Source organism: Phascolarctos cinereus, unplaced genomic scaffold, assembly GCF_003287225.1.
Source record: "Phascolarctos cinereus isolate Bilbo 61053 unplaced genomic scaffold, phaCin_HiC Scaffold_1;HRSCAF=81, whole genome shotgun sequence".
NCBI lineage: Eukaryota > Metazoa > Chordata > Mammalia > Diprotodontia > Phascolarctidae > Phascolarctos > Phascolarctos cinereus.
The window spans coordinates 66256895-66264406 of record NW_027555514.1 but is presented as its reverse complement, the minus strand read 5'-3'; the positions used below and the strand labels follow the sequence as shown (position 1 = coordinate 66264406).

The following is a 7512-nucleotide window of genomic DNA, read 5'->3' as shown; positions in this document are numbered from 1 at the left end:
GCTCCTTGCAGACAGGAACTATGATTTGTTTTGTCTCTGTATTCCCATTGCCTAGCACAATATCTTGTACAATTTTCTTGTTTCATTTTGTTTTGGGATGGAGGGAGGAGGAGTATTTCCAGACCTAAAACATCATTGATATAGGGGACTCCCAGTGTGGGGAACTTCTTCCACCAGCGAAGATTGGCGACCCCTTAAAAAAATTGGGGACCTGGAGAGTTGTCTAGGGCAATGTAAGTTTAGATGATTTCTCTGTGGTCACACAGCCACTGTGTGTCAATAAGAAGCAGGACTTAAGCCCAAATCTGTCTCCAAGACTGGCCTGGTAGGAATAGATGCACTTGATTGGAACGAATGCCTTCCATGGCCACAAAGCAGACAAAAGCCAAAGAAATCATGTAATGAAACCATTGAACTGATGATCCTGGTCATCTCAGCTTCATTCACTCGCTGAATATTTACCAATCCCACAAGGCACTGGGGTGAGGGAGTCAAGGCAAGGATATCGCTTTGAATAAGTCACATGCCTCAGGCTCTTTATTATTATTTTTTAATTCTATTCATAAGGGGAGCGGAAAACATGGGAAGTGAATGTGATGTTTTAAAAAGATATCAATAATGGAAAAAGAAAATATAGCCCCTATCCAATTCCAACTTGAGTGTTCATTTTCTAGCTTCATTCCCTTTTTGCTACCAAATCAATTTTCAGATCACAAGTCCTGCAATCCTTCCCAGTTTGAGCTTAGAAAGATTATTTCTTGCATTAAGAGAGCTAAAATTGATCATTAAAAATAAGAGCTTCTCTATCAGTTGGGGAATAATAAATAAATTGTGGTATATGAACATGATGTGATCCATCACTGTGCGGTAAGAAACAAGAGGCGTAAAGTACGGATAGACTTATAGGAACTGATGCTAAGTGAGGTAAACAATGAAAAAGACAATATACACAATGACTATAAGAATGTAAATATACAGGGGCAGCTGGGTGGTGGCAGCCCTGGAGTCAGGAGGACCTAAGTTCAAATGTAACCTCAGACACATAACACTCACTAGCTGTGTGACTCTGGGCAAATCACTTAACCCCAATTGCCTCAACAAAAAATAAATAAATAAACAAACAAACAAATACATAGATAAACAAATAAATAGATAAATAGATAAATAGATAAATAAATAAATAAATATAGAACAACAAATGTACAGAACAAACAATTGAAATTGGATACTGCAAAATTATGAGAACCACTTTTAGCCTCAAAGAAGACATATGGGAAGTGCCCCTCCCCAACCTTCTTATTTGCAGGGAGGGCAAAGAGGGAAACACTACATAAAGTACCAGGCTCTTTTGATATGGTGGTTAGTTTTGCTGAACTGATTTTTTTCCCTCTTTTTTATTCATTGCTACAAGGCTTGGCTTTCTGGGGATAGGGTTAGGGGGAAGAGTTATGTGAGGAAATAAAGATTATTAAAAAAAAAAGCTATCTCCTTTCTCCTGGTTAACTCTGAAGGATGCCTGGAGTGAAGGACATAAAACAGCAAGAGTTTGTCTCACTGTCCTCCTCAAAAATTCACGGAAGCAGAAAATTCCTGATGGGGTAGACATGATAAAATTGGTTTTATAAACATAAGGAGTTGGCATCCTATGACGAAAACTGGTTCTACACACAAGTTTCTTCTACAGCCTGCCATCTGTACCTCCCAGGTAGTGCAGGTGGGGGATTCATGACCAAGATCTATGGTGGGTACCAGGAAAATGGAGTAATACCCAGTCACTTTAGCAGAGGCTTTAAAGAACATTGCCCAAATGATCCTTCCTGAAAACCCTGGAGGGCTCAAGATGGTGGAAAAGGACCAGATTAGGAGCTGAAAGTGGAAACTTTAAGCCCAGAGAGACCAGGACAGAATTGCTGGACAAGTGGAAGCGGCCAGCAACAAACATTAAGACAAATCGCATTAATAAATTGATAATTAGCAATTAATTTAATTAATACTGGATAATAGATTGCCCACTTTATTAAAAAGACATCAATAAACACTTATATTAAAAAATGGAAATGGCTTCCAAATGCCAGATGAATTGTGACTTTTCTGGGGCTATTCAACAAGGAAGGTATGGTGAGGGAAGACCACCTCCCACTGTACTTCAGGTGACTCCACCCACTGGGCCACAGGAAATATCCTCTCCTCAGTTTAGCTCCAACTCAGCTAAAATCCCGTCTCCTACAAGAAGTCTTTGCTTAATGTTAGTGATTCCTCTCTGAGATTTTTCTCCAATTCACCATGCACATATCTTGCTTATACATAGTTATTTGTATGTTGTCCCCATCATTAGATTGTGAACTCTTTGAAGGCAAAGACTGTTTTTGCCTTTCTTTGTAACCCTAGTGCTTAACAGATTGCCTAGTACATGCATGGTAGGCGCTTAATAAATGCTTGCTGACTTGATTTGACTTGACTTGACTCTCTAGCTTCCAACAGTACTGCCTCCCTCAGATTCTTGGTCTAAGAAACTAGTGTCACACGAACAGATGAAGCAATGAGACCTGATGGCAATTGAGCTAGGGAAGGTCTAGGATTCTTCCTTCAAATGTTTTCCTTCCTTTTTACCCCAGTGCATCTTGCCTCTAGTTTAACTCAAGAATATTTTACCTGCATGTCCAGAAAACTAGTTCACTAGTCTATACAACAAACACCAGAGATGGAAAAAGATCAAGAGCAGAGCAGGGGAAGTTTTAGGAGTCCATATCCAAACTGAAAGAGAAGACTTTTTGCGAGGCAAATCTCCTGGTCTCTGTTTGTTTTGCATCTTCTTATCTTTTAACTTTTCATAGGTCTGGCTGCATTTCTAACTTCTACTCTGACCACTTAACTTCACTTTACCCCCATCCCTCTAAATGGGTCTTTGCAGACATCTCACCAGTGGAATCTATAACTCGACAGTGCCACCTAGTGACTAAAACAGTCTCCTGCAAAGAACCAACATCTGGATTCTAGATATGACATCTATCTGTCTTTAGCAAAGAAAAGCAGTGCCTCATAATAAACGGAGACATCATTGATATCATCCCACTGACATATCAACCAAGAAGGGTAAGCTGGGGAGAGGGAGAATGGGGAGATATGATCTGAAGGGGCTAGAGAGTTGATACCAACTTAGAGAGTTATTCAGAAATAAGATAGACTAACACAGTGGAAATGAATTAACACTGGGAATGAAGCATTCTGGGTTCTTGCCACTTATTACTTATGTGACTTTGAGCAACATAGAGATTTTTTTTTGGGGGGGGTGAGGCAATCGGAGTTAAGTGTCAAGGCTCACACAGCTAGTAAGTGTCAAGTGTCTGAGGCCGGATTTGAACTCAGGTCCTCCTGACTCCAAGGTCAAAGCTCTATCCACTGCACCACCTAGCTGCCCCTAACATAGAGATTTTTTGCTTTGATTTTAGCCAATTGTTTGCCAGAGTCTCTCATGCTACTCTTCTAGACAAGTTGGTGAGATAGAGGCTAGGTAACAGAATAGTTACTTGGTTAAGAAATGAAGCCTTAATGTTAGTTTGTAAGGAGATCTTTAGTGGAGTCGCCCAGAAAAATCTGTGCATGGTTTTCTGTTGTTTAGGATTTTTATCAATGCCTTCCACAAAGGCAGAGATGGGATGCTTATCAAATTTACTGATAACACGAAGCTAGAAGTGACAGTCAGGATCCAGAATGATCGCAATGGACGAGCACATTGAACCAAATCTATTAAGATGAAACTTAATAGAGATAACTAAAATATTACACTTGGGTTAAAAAATCAATTTTATAAGTTCAATGTAGGGGAAATGTAGTTAAAGGGCAGTTTAGCTTCAAAAATACTTAGTGGACCATAAGATGAACTATAGTCAATAAAGGATTTATGATACTTAAGAAAACTAACACATTAATAAGTCAACAAGCATTTATTAAGTGCCTGCTATGTGCCAGCATTGTACAAAGGGCTAGGGATACAAAGAAAGGCAAAAACAGTCCCTGCCCTCAAGGAGCTCACAATCTAACGAGGGAGATAACAAGTAAACAACCATGTAAATTGGAGATAATCAGAGAGGGAAGGCATTAAGGGAATAGGAAAAAGCCTCTTACACAAAGTGGGATTATAGTTGAGAACTGATGGAATCTAGGTAATTTAGGAGAAAAAACAAGAAGGGAGAGAGCTCCAGGTATGGAGCCAATGAAAATGCAGAGTGTCAGGAGACGGAGTGTCGGGTGAGAAGAAGGCAAAGAAGCCAGTGTCATTGGATAGTAGAGGATGTGGGAGTGAGAAAGGTATAAGACTGGAAAGTAGGAGGAAGCCAGGTTATGAAAGATCAAACAGGATCTTATGTTTCATCCTGGAGATAAGAGGGAACCATTAAATTCTATAGAATGGAGGGAGGGAGGCATGTGGCAACCTCTGGTTATTGTTGTTCAGTTGTTTCCATCATGTCCCCCAATTTGGGAATTTTCCTTTTTTTGCTGTTTCCTTCTCCAACTCATTTTACATATTAGGAAACTAAGGCAAACAGGGTTAAGCTAGTAAGTCTCTGAGGCCATATTTGGCCTCAGGAAGATGAGTCATCCTGATTCCAAGGTTGGCACTCTATCCATTGCACCCCCTAGCTGCCCTCAAAGACCTTTTAGAAAGGTTTTAGAAAAATTAATTTAGAAAGATAAATTTGACAGTGGAGTAGAGGATAGATTGGAGTAGAGAGACTTGAGGCAGGGAAACTAATCGGAAAGCTATTTCCAACAGTCCCCAAATGAAGTGATGAGGGCTTGTACCTGGGGGCAGTGTCAAAGCTCAGAAAGGGGTATATATGAAAGATGTTATGAAAGTAGATGTTTAGGTGACTGGGAGGATAGTGGTCCCCGCAACAGTAATGAGGAAGTCAAGAAGAGTGGAATATCTAGGGGGGGAAGAGTTCAATTTTGGACATGTTGAGTTTAATACGTCTACAGGATATCCAATTTAAGAGGTGTAATAGGCAAATAGTTGGAGATACGAAACTAGACATAAGGAGAGAAGTTAGAGCAGGATAAATAGATCTTAGAATCATCTGCATAGAGTTAATAAATGAATCCATGGGAACTGATAAGACCACCAAATGAAACAGTAAGAGTTAAGATAACAGATCCAAGGCTGAGGCCTGGCAGGCCCAGTTTGGTGGTGGGATAAGGGGGTAAAGGACTGGAGAAAAGAGGCAACGTAGAGTGGAACCTGGTGAACAAAAGGGTCAAGATGGAGAAGAGAGGAAAATGTCGCTAGTGCAAGGCCGGAGAGGGGAGGATGGCCTAGGAAAGAACAGAGAGGTAGAAAGAACGGAGGTTACAGTGAAAACAAAGAACAGAATGAGGGGTCACAAGGCAGATGAAAAGGTGGAATGAAAAAGATTAAGATCATATAAAAGGATTTCAGAGTTAAGAAAATGTGTCTGGGTGCAGCTCTAGTCAGACCACTTGTGGAACCGTACTCAATTCTAAGTGCCACACCCCAGAAGGAGCAGAGGGTGGATTGTGAACCAGTGAAATCTAATTAGACTGGTACAGCCCCAGAGTACCAGAAAGCATATATTCTAAAGCTAACAAACCCAGAGATAAGACATCACCATTGAAGATAACTATTTGTCTAAAACTCTGCCTAAATTTAAACCTTATGTCCACTTCCATAATCTCCCATCCAACCCCTCTTCTCCCCTCATATCACTTCTTACCACTTAGGAAGTTTACTACAATAGCCTTCTAATTGGTCTTCCTGCCTCAAGTCTCTCCCCTCTCCGGTACAATTTATATAACTACTGTCAAAATGATTTTCCTTAAACATGGATCTCACTGTGTTTTCCCTAATCACTCAACCCAGATGACTCCCCTATTGCCTCTAGAATCAAAGATAAATTCTGCTTAATTTTACAATCTGGCCCACGCCCATCTTCCATTTTCATTATATATTACTCTCCTTGCAGTCTATGGCCCAGCCAGACTGGCCTAACACGTGACCCTCCATCTTCCTGTCTCTGTTTCTCTCCACTGGTCACCCCCCCCAATACATGCAATGCATCCCCTCACCTGTATTTCACTGAATCCCTCTCTTCCTTCAAGATACAGATAAAGTACTTCCTTCTCCTTGGAGTTTTTCCTCATTCTCTACAACTTCTAGTGCCCTCCCTCTAAACTACCTTATATTTAAATAATTTGTTTTTATTGCCATTTATTCTTTTTATAATTATATTATCTATTTACTGTTTTCCCCATTCAAATGTAAGCCTGTTCTGCATAGAAATTTTTTTTTATTTCTTTGTATTTCTAGCTCCCAGTTCAGGGCCTGACACAAAGTAGATGCTTAATAAATGCTTGGTTTAAAAATTTTTTAATTTTATTAATATTAAAATGGTTATTTCATTTTTAATTTATGCAATAAAACAAGCATTTCCCTAAAATAGTATAATAAAAAGATTGTACATGAAACTGCAAATCTATTATTTAAATCTATGTTATGCAAATTTTTTCTTCCCTTCCTCTCACCCTAGAGATGGTTACCATTAGACATAAATATGTGTGTGTATATATGTGTGTGTGTGTGTGTGTGTGTGTGTGTGTGTGTGTGTGTGTGTGTAAAATCATTGTATACAAACTTCTATTTATCAGTTCTTTCTCTGGACGCAGATAGCATCTTCTTTCATATGTCATTTGTAGTTAATTTTGGTATTTATAATAGTAAAAAATGACTTAGTCACTCAAAGTCATTCTTAAAATGATACTGCTTTTAATTGATTGACTGAGCCAAGCCCAGGGAGCTTTGCTGAGCAGAGATGCACAAGGTCATCATGAGAAGGGACAATGCAGTGTGGAAAATGTGTGTCTGGGCCACATGTGTTACATACGTGTTTGTCCATACTCTTCCCATTGTATATAGCTGTATGTGAGTATACTCTATGATTATAGAGGAAATGTTTTGTTACTATTGGTCTTTGATGCCATCTTTGTAAATACCTTTGCTTTTAGCTAACCATGTTCTCTTGCTGACTATGTGATGCACTCAAAGTATTTCATGACCTATAGTTTTAGTGTATGCTTATAAGAGTACCTTGAACCTAGGGTGTTCGTCCCCCATGGGACTCAAAATGGGAATGAGTTGGGGGTTCAGTTAGCAGTAATCCACAGTTCTTGCACCCAACCAATTTATTGTTATGTATGCTGACCAGTATGACAGAAATATGAATTCCGACTCATCAGTGAATGTAATCAAACTTTATTAATTTAGAGCATGTAATTCAATAATACAAATATCAACTCCTCTAGGAACAAACCACTAATCTGATTCCTAACAGTCACAATAAGCATATCTTGTACTGGCGTCCAAGACAGTTACCTCTCTCCCCAGCCACAGATCACATATTTCACTCCAAGGTGGTATTCCAGCAAGACTTCATCAATTAGCATTGCTTTCAAGTGAACATGGGATGCTTCAATTCCCAAGTGCAAGGCATACAGGAT

The 7512-nt window shown here is 39.5% G+C and overlaps 1 pseudogene; it reads left to right on the top strand.

Moving 5' to 3' along the window:
• Positions 1–1512: 1512 nt before the first annotated feature.
• Positions 1513–1945, top strand: LOC110211167 (small ribosomal subunit protein eS19 pseudogene; annotated as a pseudogene).
• Positions 1946–7512: the final 5567 nt, after the last annotated feature.